At 43.6% G+C, this 17,613-nt stretch overlaps 1 protein-coding gene across 2 annotated transcripts in view; it reads right to left on the bottom strand.

Annotated features, from left to right (window-relative positions):
• The window catches only part of SPOCK1 (SPARC (osteonectin), cwcv and kazal like domains proteoglycan 1), a 583,899-nt gene that overhangs the window by 282,137 nt on the left and 284,149 nt on the right, over positions 1-17,613 (bottom strand). The window lies entirely within an intron of this gene.

Raw genomic sequence — 17,613 nt, 5'->3', positions numbered from 1 at the left:
TGTTGGTTTAGAAACAAAGACGGCTTGGCAGTCAGCCACTGTTAGCGGAGGAAGTACAGAGCACACTCCTTACATTAGTAACAACAGCTCGATCACATTTGTATTGATCACCTACCATGGAAAGGCCTCAAAAATGCCTGACTCAACCCTTGTGACACTCCCATGAGGTAATGACTACAGCATTCCCCTTTTGCTCAAGAGGGGACTGCAGTTAAGAGAGAATAAGTAATTCATTCAAGATAGCCAAGCTAGAAAGTGGTGGAGTTGGGACAGAACCCAGGCTGTAGGGCTCCAACCACACTCCCATTCCCTCTGCTGCACCATCTTACCTGCACAAGCCCACACCTGGTGTGTCTATACAGGTAGAGAACAGCAGAAGCAGAAGGGGCTTTGGCATTACCTGCCTGGGCAATGCTCCCCCATCCTCTCCTTACCTGTGGTAGACATAGCTAATCAACCACAGAATTTTCCCCAACTGACTTAATGACCCAAGTCCCTTTCTCACTGATCAGAATTCAAGATGAAACCTGATCCTCTGTCTTCATTTTTGCCCAAGAAAACAGAATTGAGTCAGAGGGATGTGATGCATTTAAGGTAACACAGCTGGTCTGTGAAAGCTGGAACCAGCATCCTCATCTCTCATCTCCTAGTTTGGCAGGCTGAGGAAGAGACCTCTCTATGCAAAAGACAGAGCCTCTCCTAATGTACCAGAGGTAAACAGGAGAGGAGATACACCTACGATGGTCACAGCATCAAGGTCTAGAAGAAAAATGTCCCAAGTCTAGCCCCGACATGTGGTTCTCAGACATTGTAAGTCTTCCAACTAATGGTCTGCTACAGAACAGCACTTCTGCTTAATTCTGATGGAAATACATGATTCATACACCTGGGAAGTTAACTTTCTTTTCAAGCTAACAAATATTTGAACTGGGAAACCCAGAAAATTCATGAATTTAACAAAAGAACACTAAAGTGACTTATTTGGTTCTTTCTGGACAGACTAGCTTTTCTTTAAGCTTTGTGGGGAAGTTCGGTGACTCAGCTATATCCAGGGGAGGAGCAGTCTATCCCATCCCCAGGACACAGCAGACTCAAGTTCCCAGAATAAGATCCTCAGGAAGCCGCCAGACCCTTCTCTCCCTGTGGCATCCAGGACAGGTGGTCCCAGACCTGCCAAAAGGAACTCCTCCTCACCAGACACCCCATCAGAAGAGGGGCTAGGGGAGCCCAGGCAGCACCACTGAAGGCCAGGAACAGGTAAGCGGCTGCTGAGTGCTGAGGCAGGCACAGAAAAGGGAAGGAAAATCATTAACACGGAAGAAAGCAGTACCCAGGAGAAGGAAATGGCAACCCACTCTGGTATTCTTGCCTGGAGAGTCCTGTGGACAGAGGAGCCTGGTAGGCTGCTGTCCATGGGGTCGCACAGAGTCGGACATGACTGAAGCGACTTAGCGTGCATGCATGTATTGGAGAAGGAAATGGCAACCCATTCCAGTATTCTTGACTGGAGAATCCCAGGGACGGAGGAGGCTGGTGGGCTGCCATCTATGGAGTCGCAGTGTCGGACACAACTGAAGTGACTTAGCAGCAGCAGCAGCAGCAAAGCAGTACCCAGGCTGGCTCCAAAAGGACAATCAGAAACGGGGCAATCAGAAAAGTCAGGGTTCCCTCCAAGGCACTCCTCTTTGCAATCTCTGGGTAGGCAGAGTCATAAGCAGGCACATCAGAAGAAACCTGTTTGATAGGAAGCTTTCTTCCCAGGAAATTTACCTGGAATCTCTCTAAATAGATGACTGCTGACAAATGTGCATCCAGGAAATGCTATCTTTACCTGATCAATCCATCCAGTAGCCTGTTTACACAAACACCCTGTGTTCTTTGAGTGAATGGGAATAAGGATGCTAAAATTATAAAAATAACTCATCCAGAGTTATTTGCAGAGTGGTAAGAAAGCAGGATTCTGACAGTGAAAGTCTCAATGGTGCTTTCATTAAATATTAACTCTTACCTGTGAGAGGGAGAGCTGGCTGGGGGCAGCAGAGATGGGAAAAAGGAAAGCTGTCCCCAGACCTGACAGGGGCTGCCCCAGGGACAGGCATGTGTCTGCAGAGGTAGAATGGGCCTAATGAGCCAGGAATTGGCATTTCTGCAAATAAGTTTCCTTCTAAAAAGAGAACTCATTATTTCTAAATCGCATTTCTGAATTCACGAAGGTAAAATTACAGCAATTAAGAATCATTCCTTTTCTTTGCCAAATGAATAGAAGCTCAAAATACAGCCAAACGAAAACCCCAGGTCAAATTTCACGAGAAAAACCTACCAGACACACACAACGATGTGGAGAAACACTAGCTGGGCCAGGCCCTCTACTTAGCGTCTTATATCTCATCATCATCAATGGACTCATTCATCCCTCATCCATTCATTCTGTCCACAAAAGCTTGTTAAGGACAGGGTCCTGTGTTAAGTGCTTAGGAAGCTGAGCTCTCAGTCCCAGTCTTGTCTGCTGAAGATAACTTTTTCCAGGCGTGAGGTGATGATTTTATAGGGATTTAGTCCTGGTACTTTTTCTTTAACATTATTACAAAGAATTTTTTTTTCATGTAGACCATTTTTTTAAGTATTTATTCAGTTTGTTACAATACTGCTTCTGTTTTAAGTTTTTGTTTTTTGGTCATAAGGGCTATGGGACATTAGCCCCCTAAGCAGGGATTGAACTGACACCCTTGCATTGGAAAGAGAGGTCTTAACCACTGGACCACCAGGGAAGTTCTTGCAGTCCTGGCTTCTAGAGTTACTTTGCCTCCAAAAAGTGAGGAGGTCCAGAAAAAGCCACTTTTTTAAAAAAGTGAATCTTTACAGAGCCACAGCCTGCAAGATTCTCTTGTTCTAGAGTCTCAACCTGGGGGTAACAGAAGCAGCTCTGTCTGCCTCAGCAGCAGATCCTGAATGAGGCCCTCCTCTACTGGGGTCACCTGCATCTCTTGACCCTGGAGGCTGAGTCCAGGACAGAGCAGTTGGGGGCAGGGTAGGAGGAATAAGAGGGGTGCAAAGAGAGAACAGTGAAGAACAAGATCAAACAACTTCAAATCATGTCCTGCACATCCCATGCTGACCATTCCCCATTTCCCCCAAAGCGCCATATTGGAAAATGCCTTTCTTTTTTTTTTCCCTGTGGGCACACAAGTGACTGTCACTTGAGTTGCCCTGTCTGGTGGCACGTCCCTGGCTGTGCTATGAGTCCCTCTGTGCAGCACCTGTCTGCTCCTCTATTGGATGGATCATCTGCACATCACCAGGTGCCAGGCACTATACTTTGCATAGATTTAGATCATTTAATCCTCAAGGAACCCTGTGAGGTTTGTCCTCTTTTTAACACCACTTTAAAGATGAACAGACCAAGCCACAGAGGATACAAGGCATCTGGCCAAGGTCACTCGGGGCTGACACCTAAATCTAGTCTCCTAAGCGCTGTGAACCACTCCACTTACCTCCTACAGTAACCACTGGACTACATGACAGTCTCTAGTCAGGACACTAAAGACTAGGACTGGGTGAGATTCTTCTCTGCCTCCCCAGCACCTTGCAGAGGGACCAGCACACAGTGGGCACTGAGCAAAGAGTTAGCAAGTAGATGTGTGAGTGAATGAGGGAGTGAGCCAACTGGTGAATGTCGCTGGTCTCCATGCTGGATCCTTAGCTGTCAAAGACAGTTCAAGACCAGAAACATATAACATGCAAATGAAATTCAAGTGAAAAAGTCCCCCAGTTTTGTTCAAGATGTTTGAACTAATAGTTAGATTTTCAAAACTTTTTTGAAAATAATTCTCCTTTAAATATTAAATAAAAATTCTCTGCAATGATTCTCCTTTAAAATGACTCACTTAAATCAACATTCTCACTATGGCACTAGTGGTAAAGAACCCACCTGCCAATGCAGGTAAAAGACACAAGTTCGATCCCTAGGTTGGGAAAATCAGCTGGAGGAGGGCATGGCAACCCATTCCAGTATTCTTGCCTGGAGAATCCTATGGACAAAGGAGCCTGGCAGGCTGCAGCCCATAGGGTCACAGAGTCAGACATGACTGAGAAGCGACGCAGCACACAAGGTGAAACAGTAGCCACAGAAACAGGGCCGGTAGGAAAATATCTGCTTAGACAACTATGTCTCATTTTAAGACGAACTGAGATACAAATCCTAAGTATATATGTAGAAATATACCAGCGAAGTCCAAGAATACTGCAGTGGGTAGCCTATCCCTTTTCCAGCGGATCTTCCCAACCCAGGAATTGAACCAGAGTCTCCTGCATTGCAGGAGGATACTTTACCAGCTGAGCTACCAGGGAACCATACAGAAGGAGAGACATTTAATTATAAAAAGGATTCACTATAAGTTTCCTTCAAATAGCCTATTGCCATGGATTTTTTTTTTTTTTTTTTTTTTTTTTGCCCATAGCTTGTAGGATCTTAGCTCTCTGAACCAGGAATTGAACCCGGACACTCAGCAGTGACTGCACAGCGTCCTAACAACTCAACTTCCAGAGAATTCTTGAAATTCTGTTTTAAATGTTTGATTTCAATAAGTACATCTTGTAAACTACGTCCATCCTAAAGAAAATGCCCACTCTGTTATACTTACTAAGAAGAGTGCATGGCTTCATCTCATAAATGTCTAAGCCAATATCAGGAACTTACAGGGACATCTGGCTGTGACAAAGCTCCAGAAGACTTAACAATATCCCAAACCCTACCAAAATAAGAATTCTTACAAGGCAGTATTATATGACACACTTAGATGTTATTGAAAGGAACTGGCCCCAACAAAGCAAATGAAAAATTCAAAGTCTTTTCACTTTCAGTCAATGACTCACTTGACAAGAGATTCCAATTTTAGGGATTTAACTTCATTATTACAGCCACAAGGGTCAGACTATCAGAACCATTCATTATGATAATTGCTTAGCCTGTAATTAAATTCATTTTCTTGACATGAATATTCATATTTTCCTATAACTGTTGGTATAAAAGTGAGAATGCTGGCCTTCTTTTCTAAGGAAATTAGCACTTGAAACATTTCTGTGGAGAAAAAAAGGCTACCTAAAATGGTGAATGAACATGTCTCTTTCTGGGGAAGCACACCACCAGTTATCTCACCCAAGGCATCTCAAGGAAAGCAGACTGTAGCTCTGCATGAGGCTTCAGGCACTGAGTCTGTCTGTGTCTGACCCTTGGTCAGACTATAGTCTGAGAGGGTCCTCCTGGTCTTTGACAACTTAAAGGACACATATCAATTGTTTTATTTCTATTACTATTCCCAACACACAAAGACAGCATGAAGTCTCAAGTTTTCTTATTTTGTTTAATGCAATAGAAATTGCTGGTTTTTATCATGCCACATATGTATGCCATCAGGAAGGAGGGCAGAGAAGTTTCAGATCATCAAGTGATCTGGAAACATACAAGGTACCTTGCTAAGTCCACAGCACACTAAGAATTTTGAAGTACCTCTGTTTGGGTCCCACCCCATTCTGGAGAAACCTGTTTCAGTAAGGCCACCATTGTGGGGTGGGGGTGGATATGATACCAAACAGGCCATTTTAAGGACCACAGCTTAAGTGGTAACAAAGAGTAATGCCAGTAGCTAGTGAGAGCAGTTCAGACAAGGCAATGGCACCCCACTCCAGTACTCTTGCCTGGAAAATCCCATGGATGGAGGAGCCTGGTAGGCTGTAGTCCATGGGGTCACTAAGAGTCGGACACAACTGAGCAACTTCCCTTTCACTTTTCGCTTTCATGCATTGGAGAAGGAAATGGCAACCCACTCCAGTGTCCTTGCCTGGAGAATCCCAAAGACGGGGGAGCCTGGTGGGCTTCCGTCTATGGGGTCACACAGAGTCAGACACGACTGAGGTGACTTAGCAGCAGCAGTAGCAGCAGCAGTGAGAGCAGTTAGTAGATTTGTGCACTGGCTTTTTGTTTATGCATCAATTGTCAAGGATAATTGTGGGTTTAAATAAGACCATTGATCAAAGCATTCCGTTCACTGATTGATCACAGACTCACAAGAAGAATGAGGACTTCACACACTGTGCAAAGGATCTCTTCACATACCTAGCAAGTAGTTAGCCAACATTTTTTGGCCTCCACTGGGAAAAAAAAAAAAAAAAAAGATGCAACTTTTTTGCATCATGAAAACTACTATCGAGCACCTGCTACATTCCAGGCACCCTCCTTGAGAGTAGGTCTAGAATGTACATTCTCAAAGCGGGTACCATTGCTCCTCAAGGGGTTTCTAAGGGATAAAAAAATTCTTATACCTTCTATATAGAAAGCACAGATATACATGGGGCTTCCCCAGAGGCTCAGGGGTAAAGAGTCCACCTGCAATGCAGGAAACCTGGGTTCAATCCCTGGGTCGGGAAGTTCCCCTGGAGGAGGAAATGGCAACCCACTCCAGTACTCTTGCCTGGAGAATCCCATAGACAGAGGAGCCTGGGAAGGCTACGGTCCATGGGGTGGCAAAAAGATTGACACAACTGATCGACTGAGTTTGATGACAAGATATACTTCTAGGACATCAACAGATACATGGTATGTGGATGATAATAAAATTGCGTGGGTAGGAGGGCAATTAGCAAAAAAACAAAGTCTGAAAACTCTCCCTGGGAGAGTGATAATGGGGGGGAAAGTTGAAAAACACTTGTCTAAAGTAATGAATATACAGAACTTCTTCCCCTCATGGAGCTAATACTCTTTTGGTAGCAGGGAGATGATCAACAAGTAAAATGCAGTTTATTAAGGATAACTGCTGGGGAGGAAAACAAAGCAGGGAAAGTTAGCAAAGATTGACCAGGAAGGGACAGAAAGGAGGGAAATGGGGTGAAACTACCATCTCTATTGATTAATTCCCCAATTTTCTCTCCTAGCTGCGGCTGCTAATATGACTTTCATGTGAGAAAAATTAAATTCTGATGAAAAATTAAAAGGGTAGTCCCTATACCTCTGAACAGCTAGGAAAAGAAAATGTGATAGTCAAGCAAAAGGTTTATACCTATCAAGGGGAGTCTCAGTACTGAAAACAGCAAGGAATTCCTAATGACACCATTTTTAATACATCTTTGATGACATGTTTTCATCAGTTCATATGAGTCTTTTAATATTCTCTCTCCTCACAACTGAATACCCAGTGGACTATCTTAATTCCAATGTTCGCCCACTTGAGACTAATGTTTTGCTAATTTGGGTCATCTTTAATGATTCCCAATGTTATCTTCCCATTTATGAGACCCAAGCTTCAATACCATTATCATCATTTTATCACACATGTTTATGAAATAATGAAGGAAAATGCACTGGAAGTTCAGAGAATTGCTGGAACACATAAGGCTGTACAAGCAATGCAATGATTTTGCCAATAGCATGAACTTGTGGCTGTCAGGCCCCCAGGGCTCAGAGTTTCTGTCTGCCAGAGCACATCTAAAAAATGCCACAAAACTAGCAAACATAACGAGGTACACGGGCATCAGTTCAAAATGCACTAACACAAGGTTTATGCAAAAGTTGAATCTGGAGAAGTTGGGACCACCCTGTTGGATCACAAGAGAAGTTTCCAAGAGTCACTTCATGAAGTTTACTCCAGAAGTAGCTTTCTCCTAACTAATATGCCACGAAGTTTCCCATTTCCCATAGCACTGGAGCATCTTTACAGATGCTAGGTAAAGTTATTCTCCAAGGGAGCAGCTTATGATTTGAAAGGAAGAACAGCATAGCTCAGCACTGTTTGCAGGCTCAGTACAGCCTCCCTGTAGCTTTGCCACATCTTTTCTATGGGGAAATTAACAAGAAAAGCTCTCGGCTTAATATATCATTGGAACTTGGCTACAAGCTAATTGGGAAAAAGAGATCATGAGGATATGCCGTTACCGCTGGGTGTCTAAAATACAAATCTGGGAAACGGCGGTGAGACACTTAGGGACAGAGGACCGCTTACCATGCAGGCAAGATGTAGGAGTCCAAGTGACTCACTGTACATTTAGCCAGATTCTTCCTTGGAAAAAAAATGACGTGCTTTCAAGGAGCAGATTGCAAAATCATGGTCCATAAGCAGGAAAGAGCCAAAGAGAAATCCTTAAAGAATGGAAGCTGGGAAAGGAGGCTGGTATAAACCAAAAGGCCAGTTTATACCCAAGTCCCAAAGCACCCACCTTCTTATAGATTTCAGAGATAGGGAGAAACTTGAAAAAGCATCACAGATCACCCTGAAAGCAGCAAGCTGAGATTCAGAAACTGTCTCTACAATGCCTAATAAAATAGTAACCTCACACACTTGCCTTCATAATGATTTCTAAATCTCAGCCCAGTCATTTTTTTTCCTTCCCCACCCCTTAAATAAAATAAAAGTGTTACTGTATGTTTAGTTGCTCAGACGTGTCCAACTATTGTAGCCCTTTGGACTATAGTCCACCAGGCTCCTCTATTCATGGGATTTTTCAAGCAAGAATACTAGAGTGGGTTGCCATTTCCTCCTCCAGGGGATCTTCCTGACCCACGGATCAAACCTGCATCTCCTGTGTCTCCTGCATCGCAAGTGGATTCTTTACCCACTGAGCCATCAGGGAAGCCCATAAACTGCTACTGCTGCCTCTTTAATAACAAGAGGAAAGTACATGAAGAGATGTGCAGGCATCTCTCCAAGATAAGGCCCGTGTCCCTCTAGTAGGCCACTCCAACCTCCTGGGAAAACAATTAACCAGCCACCCCCTCAGTTCACCTCCTTGTTTTAAGGGCCTCAATCATGGGCACTGGGAGCTTGGGCCCAGCCTGATTTAATAGGCACTCTATCATAAGCGATGGGTTTCAAGTATAAAACAGTTGGCTTGGTTTTCTGGATTCTTGTTTGTGCTTCTAATGTTACTTGTGGAAAGGAGATTAAGTATAATTCTCCCCCCGCAGCATGAAAGCCCTCAATGCCTTCACTCTGGACTGAAACATGTCCACCACACCAGCCCAAGAGACCCACAAGAAACCCAGGCAGTGCTGAGAGTGGCCATGCCCAGAAGGACCAGTACCTAAGCAGAACCAGAGGAAGGTCAGGCTGCAGTGCCAGGAGTATAGGCTGTGAAACAGTGAACATTTGTGCTGGGGTTCCCTCTCTGCCGCTTTCTAGTCAGGCTATCTTGAGCAAGTTCAGTTCAGTCTCTTAGTCATGTCTGACTCTTTGCGACCCCACGAATCGCAGCACACCAGGCCTCCCTGTCCATCACCAACTCCCGGAGTTCACCCAAACTCACGTCCATCAAGTTGGTGATGCCATCCAGCCATCTCATCCTCTGTTGTCCCCTTCTCCTCCTGCCCCCAATCCCTCCAAGCATCAGAGTCTTTTCCAATGAGTAAACTCTTCGCATGAGGTGGCCAAAGTACTGGAGTTTCAGCTTTAGCATCAGTCTTTCCAAAGAACACCCAGGACTGATCTCCTTTAGAATGGACTGGTTGGATCTCCTTGCAGTTAGTTAGATCTCCCTTGAGCAAGTTAGTTACCTGCTATAAGCCTCACTCTGACTTAAAACTCAACACTCAAAAAACTAAGGTCATGGCATCCAGTCTCATCACTTCATGACAAACAGCTAGGTAAACAATGGAAACAGTGACAGACTCTATTTTCTTGGGCTCCAAAATTACTGTGGATGGTAACTGCAGCCATGAAATCAAAAGACACTTGTTCACTGGAAGAAAAGCTATGACAAACCTAGACAGCATATTAAAAGAGACATCATTTTGGCAACAAAGGTCCATACAGTCAAAGCTATGGTTTTTCCAGTAGTCATGTACAGATGTGAGAGCTGGACCATAAAGAAGGCTGAGCACCAAAGAATTGATGCTTTCAAATTGTGGTGCTGGAGAAGACTCTTGAGAATCCCTTGGACAGAAAGGAGATGAAACCAGTCAATCCTAAAGGAAATCAAGCCTGAATGGGCATTGGAAGGACCAATACTGAAGTTGAAGCTCCAATACTTTGGCCACCTGATGCAAAGGACTGATTCATTGGAAAAGACCCTGATGCTGGGAAAGACTGAGGACAGAAGGAGAAGGGGGCAACTGAGGATGAGATGGTCAGATGGCACCACTGACTCAATGGACATGAGCTTGAGAAAATCTGGGGAGATAGTGAAGGACAGGGAGGCCTGAGGGCATGCTGCAGTTCATTGGGTTGCAAGAAGCCAGACACAATTTAGCGACTGAACAACAACAACAAGCCTCACTCTAACTCATGGTAAATTAAAGACAGTAAACGTAACTACCTGATAGAGGGTATTATGGAAATCAAATGAGAGAACATGCATGATGCTTGGCAGAGTGGCTGGCACACTCAGGCTCCATCCTCATTGGCTATCATCATCAACATCCCTACTAAATATCAAGAGGCATGAAAGAGCACATACACTCCAACACACTTGGGACCTTCTTTACCCATGTGTGCCAAAGCATGAAGCAGGACCCCTTAGCACACACACTTGCTGAGACAGGGGTTTCCACCTGGAAAGCTTGTTAAAACACAGGTTTCTGGACCGCCTCCTCAGAGATGCTGATGCAGTACATCTCAAGTAGAACTCAAGACTTGGCATGTCTGATGCGCTGGTCCAAGGACCATGTTTTGAGAACCATGGAGCTAAAGGAAGGAGACGTAGGAGACGAGATCAAGGACTAAGAAAGGGAAATGTGGAAACAAAAGCCACCTTTGAAAAACTCAAAACCAGCTGGAGCCCAGTCCTTGACAAAACCAGGAGGGAACCCCCAGGTAAACACCCAGAATGGGGGCAGGCAGGCATGCTCCCGCTGGAGGCGTCTCAAGGTACTCCTGCAACTTGCAGTGTAGGGCTGACCCAAGGCCACAGCCCAACAGGGACATCCAGACCACCACTGGGCCCTGAAGAAGAGGGGGGGTTCCGGAAGCAAGACCACCAGTGGGCTGTCCCCCATCCTGCTCCTCGACGGTCTCCTCCTTCATGTGCACACAATGCTGCAGCCTAATGTTTCTTCACAGGGAGATTGATGGGCACATTTCATGCTAATTCTTCCTGGAGTTGGGGAGCTTTTATTTTCCTCATGTCAAGAAGAAAATGATGGCAGACATTTCCCGTAGAAATGCCACTGCATTCTTTATAATGTCATTCGGCGGCTGCCAGAATTAAACTATTGACCAAATTAATCTGTTTACCACATACATTGTGGTTTGATCTTCCTGCCCTGAGGGCTGATGTGTCATCTGCAGAGGCATCTACATTTATTCTCAGTAAGTGATGCTGGGCCATAAAGTGCCACAGACACAGGCGGGGATTTTAATGCTAAGAAAGTGACACCGATCCAGGGTCACCGTGTATCCACCATGCTTCACCACCTCCCTCAGAGTTATGACCAAACTCTAGCATGGCGTGAGTCCAAAAGACTCTCATGTACTTCCACAGTGTACATGTCCTCCGTTCCCACTCCCTGGGCTCACAACACAGTACCAAGGGCCCAGAACTCTCCCATCTCTGGGACTGTGAACAGACTCCCTTTCCTCCCTTCTTAGCATGTTGAACCCCTATTTATCCTTCTAGTATTAGTATAAGTATCACTACTATATGCCTCAATAGTGCCTACAATGCACTGAATTGTGTTCCCCACTCCCCAAAATAATAATCTCCAATACAATGGTATTTGGAGATGAGGCCTTCAGGAGATAACTAGGGTTAGATAAGGTCATGAGAGTAGGGTCCCAGAGCGGGATTTGTGCCCTTATAAGACAAGGAAAAGACACCAGAGCACTGTTTCTGCCATGTAAGGACATGGCAAGAAGCCTGCCACCTGCAAGCCAGACACCAAAGCTGCTGCCCTCCTGACCTTGGACTTGAAGCCTCTAGAACCATGAGAAATAAATGTCTATTGTTTAAGCCACCCAGTCAATGTTATTTTGTTAGAGCAGTCCAAACTGACTTATACACCGCTCCCCGCCGCCCCCCCCATAGTATTCCTGTTTCTGATAATTATTTGTATCTCGATTATAAACTGTGTGAATCCAAGGACACTTACTGGCCAGAGCATCTCCAGAACACAATAAAGCTGTGTAATAGGTGCTCAGTGAATATTTACCAATGAATGAATAAAGCACCAAAAGAATGAATGAATAGGTAACTCTGAGCACCTCCCCATCCCTTTCAGAGACTCCCTTTGTCCATCTGAAAAGTGAGCCATTTTGACTAAGAACTTCTAACACACTTTGTGACCAGGGGGTACAGCAGGGTCTCCAGAGCAGCTGCAGTGCGTTAGGTTCAAAGCATGCAGGGTATCAGAAAACCCTACCCCTTGCCAAATCTGTGTTGTGTGGGCTGCGCAGACTTCAGCTTTTAAGGGAGTGCAAAAGGACTTGCAAAGCCAGCAGCCCTCAAAGGAGGACCTGCAAACCCTGAGCAACCAGGAAAGTGCCCAGGATCAACTCTAGGAGGCTCAAGGCTAGGCTAGCTGTAGAAATTCTGCTTTAGTCAGTAATATGTACTAGGTCCTAGGTGCAATTTCATTTGACAGAAAAAAATAGATTTTTCTGCTCCGTAGAAAAAAAAATTAAATTGAAAGTGGTGTTTGTTTTCTAAAGCTTCAATCCCACCAGTTGGCCCTGTCTTGTGAAGCACTTTCTAAGGATAGCAAGTTGAGTTATTTGCCATATTATGACCTAAGTCAATCATTTCATAGGATCTTGAAATCCTGATGATCCTTTGGCTCTGGAAGATTCAAAATAAAACAATCTGTGAGAGTTTGGCATCTATTGCCCACATCAGTTACAGGTGTTGAGATTTGCAAAGGAGTCTGAGATCTTCCATTTTGGTTTAAAGAACAAGCCAACCTATGCATTAGTGTCTACAGGGCAAGGGAACAAAGGCAATGACCTAAATTTAGGAACACTCTTGGAAGAAAGGCCTTTGGTTTCAGAACAGACCCCTGGGCTTCACAATCAGGCAAACTATCACAGCGCTTATAGAAGCAAAGTAACAACAGCCAATACTACCATCATTACAGACTATAGACAACCTAAGTGGATCTGTAACATACCAGCAAGCCTCTCAGATACTCCCATTTCCAGGATCTTTGCTGTTCTATTTCCTGGGGGCTTCCATGATTAATAGGGGCTGTTGTGAGGCTGATATACCTATAAAAGGAACCACAAAACTCTGTCACCTGGACATTTTCCTCATCAATGTCCAACACAGACTGAAACCAAAAAGCAATGATGAGCAAACCAAGCCTGTTTTCTTTTCACCTTTCCTTCTCACTTATCAGCAGAAAGGTGTAAGCCTTTTGATTCTTGCCAGTTGACCTGAGATGCTCTGAAAGACTCAAACAAGCTTGGGGACTTTCAAAGGGCTCATGACTAGTACAAGAGGAGGGAGGGCTCTGACAAAACAGTAGGAGCGAGAAGACTGCAGTGGCCCACCCTCTGTAGAAGTGGCTCCCAGGCCAATTGAGTGTGGCTCAGATTATGCACACCATGAAGTAAGACCCCACCCAACACCACCCAACGGAAAGAAATACTGATCATCTTCAGAATACTGCTTGTGTGTTACTGCAGTACCAAAGTGCAAAGATTTTAAAAAATCACTCTGTGAATATTTTAAACACGTTTTGCCAAGGGGCAGAAAGCATATACAAATATAATATTTTCAGTTTAATTACTACGTAGAAGCCCTTGCCCAGATAATGGATTTACCTCCTAGCAATGTCGGAATTTTAGGAACAATCTAAATATACCTCTGCAACTACTCGTCAGTCTCCATACATGGATTCATTAGAACTGGGTGATGACAGCAATCTCTTCAGCAACAAGATGAGCTCATACCCTGCAGATAAAGGCACAGGGAGCAGCCTGAGCTGCACTGCTCTGGGCCTGTTAACTCTGACATTCTTGATGAGGCTGGAGTCACTCTCGTAGAAGCCCCTGGTCCTCACTAGACACACAAAGCAAATCATCAACTGCTCTGGTCTGGGACACGGCAGGAAACTTGAATAAAATAAAATGAGGTACTTATTTTGGCCTCTCCTTTTAAAGCTAAGAACAGGAAGACATAGGAAAGAAAATAATCAGTATCGATCTTAGAAAGAGTATTGAGTCAGGACACTTGAACACATGCAAAGAAAATTCAACATGAAGTAGCTAAGCCAAGGAACACACTTCTCTTTTGTAAACAGCCACCTCAAAGGATGGCTACTCTTGGGGGTGACTGGAACCAGGGGCTGCTCCATCACTAGGTCAGGGAAGCATGGACATGCTCAGGCTCCACTGCAGTCAGGGGCACAGCTTCTAGGGGAAGATGATACTCTCATTTGAATCACAAGGTTACAGAGGAGGAAAGACACATCTCCTAGAAAAGTAGACACGATGGTTACTGCTCTGGGCAGGCAAAACAACAGATGTCCAGGACAGGGGCTCAGGGAGGAGAGGTTTTATACTGAGAGCAGCTTTGCCACTGCTGTAGAGTGTATGTGTGTGTGTGTGCTCAGTGGTTTCAGTCGTGTCTGACTCTTTGCAATCCCATGGACTATAGCCCGCCAGGCTCCTCTGTCCATGGGATTCTCCAGGCAAGAATACTGGAGTGGGTTGCCATGCCCTCCTCCAGGGGATCTTCTGGACCCAGGGATCAAACCTGGATCTCCTGCACTGCAGGCAGATTCTTTACCACTGAGCCACCTAGGAAGCCCACTTACTGTAGAGTCAGTTCAGTTCAGCTCAGTCGTGTCCAACTCTGTGTGACCCCATGGACTGCAGCATGCCAGGCTTCCCTGTACATTACCAACTTCCAGAGCTCGCTCAAACTCATGTCCAGTGGTGGGTAACAAAGGCAGACTTTTGCCTCTGAAGGAAAAGCAATCCATGACTCCCCAGCGCTCTACTCCAAAGAAGCAGGAGAGAAGCCCTTATAATGAAAAGGGCTCATCACAGACAGGATTGGATACCCCGGACCCTAAGCTCTCCCCATCTCCCTTTATATGCAAAGATCCACTGGCACCCCTTGAGTTACCACCTACTATTAGCTCAGGCTGCTAAGAGTGTGGAGGAAGTTTATTTCCTTTTATCTTGTGAGCAGCTAGCTTCTAAAATGTTATGCAAGAGCCTGTTTCAAACAAAGAGCATCCCCGAAGACACAGTTCAGTGGATAAAGACCTTCACACTCAAGGACTTGGGGACTCTACTTGGAAAGGAAAGGTCACCCCACTCATCCACAATAAAAGGAACCAATGAGAGCAAAAGACGACAGGACTGCAGCCTCATGGCCATTAAAAACAAACACATATAAGTGATATTTATTCTGTTCTTTGGGCTTACTTGGAAATTTCAAACACAATGAATCTTTAGTACTTTTGTAAGAATAAAAATAAAAGTTGCTTCATTTAAAAACATATTAAGTCATTGGATCAGAATAAAATGGACATATATTAATTTCTGTTAATCTATCAACTTTGAGAAGGGAATTTTAGATGGTATATAGCTCATTCCTTTCCTATATATTTTTTTCTGAAAAATTCATAGGACTATGAAACATTTTCAAAAGATATTAAATGCTTTTGAAATGCTTTCAAAATATATTAAATCTGACTCCATCACGTATCTTTTTTCATCAAAATTTTTACTGAAATCATTGTAGATTCATAAACAACCATAAGCAATAATCCAGAGAGACCCATACACATTTCTCCCATCTCATCTTATGGTAGCTTCTTGCAAGACTATGACACAGAATCACAACTAGGATATTTGCATTGATACCTTCTATCCATCTTACTTGGACGTCTCCAATTTTACTTGCACTGTATATGTTGACTTCTATATATTTTCATCACATGTAGATTTGTGTATATCCATCATCACAGTCAAAATGCACAACAGCTCTATCACCACAAGGATCCCTGGCATCACCATGCTATAACCACACCCTTTTCCCTCTGACCCCTCTTAGTCATCCCTAACCATCGGCAGCAACAGCAGCAAATCGCTCAGTCGTGTCTGACTCTTTGCGACTCCATGGACTGTAGCCTACAAGACTCCTCCATCCATGGAATTTTTCAGGCAAGAAAACTGGAGTGGGTTGCCATTTCCTTCTCCAAGTCTGGCAATGACTACTTTTTCTTTCATTTCTAAAATTTTGGCATTTTCAGAATATTATCTCTAAATGGAACCATACAGCATGTAACCTATCAAGATTGGCTTTTTTCACTTAACAAAACACCTGGAGATTCACCCACACCACTGCTTATGTTAACAGTACCTTCCTACTTCAGTGCTGGGTGCTCTTCCACAGTGTGGATATTCTGTAGTTTAACAATGACTCACTGAAGGACCTCTGGCCTGATTCCAGTTTTTAGCTGTTACATACAGAGCTGCTATAAACATTCACACACAGACCTTAAACTTGCAAAATGTTACATATCAATTCTATCGTAATAAAAATCAGGGGAGAATAACAGGAAAAGAAAGTGTAGGATTCATTGGGCCATTTGGAAACTGATTTTCTTTTCTATATATGAGTTCTATAATTTTCTTTACTGTATATATATATGATATATATGTATATGTGTATATATGCATATATATTATATGTATTTTTACTATGCTTTTAAAGTAAGTGGTTATAAAATTAATTTGACTTAGATACATTCAGTCTTGGCCACTTATATAAAATAATCTTCTGTTAAAAACATTTCATGCAAGTTTCTCTATGAACACAAGTTTCCATTTCTCTGGGATAAATGCCCAAGAGTGCAATTGCTGCACCGTAGGCCACTTGCATTTCAGAGCAACCACACCATTTTACTTTCCCACCAGCAATTGCAAGTAATTTTTTCCTCCACGCCCTCAGCAGAATTTGATCCTGACACTATCTTTTTTCATCTTAGCCATTCTGGGAGGTGTGTAGTGGTAGCTCATAGACATTTTAATCTGTGTTTCCCTGACGGCTGACGATACTGAAAACCACTTCATGTGGTCATTTGCCATCTGTGTACCCCCTCGCTTGGTGAAAAGTCTCTTCTCAACTTTTGCCCAGTTTCTAACTGACTTTCCAGTTTTTTGACTCCTGAGTTTTGAGAGTTCTTTATACATTCCAGATGCTAGTCTTTTGATGGATGTGTGAGCTAAGTATTTCCAGTGTATAGCTTATATTTTCATCTTCCTAACAAGGTCTTTCACAGACTACAATTGTTGATATTTTGATAAAGTTCAATTTATAAAATTTTCCTTTTGTGGATCATGCTTTTGTTCTCAAATCTGAGAATTCTTTCTCTAGTCCTAGATCCTGAAGACTTTCTCCTATATTTTTTCTCAAAGTCTATATGGCTTTACATTTTACATTTTTAAGTTCATGATCGATTCTGAGTGAATTTTTACTAATATATTAGGTTTAGGATTTTTGCTCATGGATGATCGTGGTTCTAGCATCATTTGTTGAAAGGTTTTCTTTCCTCCATTGAAATGCTTCTGCACCTTTGTCAAAAATCAATTAAGCATATTTGTCTGACTATATTTCTGGGTTTTCTTTTCTGTTCCACTAATCTATCCCTCTGGCAATACCACACTGCCCAAGTACTAT

This window comes from Bos indicus x Bos taurus, chromosome 7 (assembly GCF_003369695.1).
Source record: "Bos indicus x Bos taurus breed Angus x Brahman F1 hybrid chromosome 7, Bos_hybrid_MaternalHap_v2.0, whole genome shotgun sequence".
In the NCBI taxonomy this organism is placed as follows: domain Eukaryota; kingdom Metazoa; phylum Chordata; class Mammalia; order Artiodactyla; family Bovidae; genus Bos; species Bos indicus x Bos taurus.
This window is presented reverse-complemented; position numbering and strand designations above follow the sequence as displayed.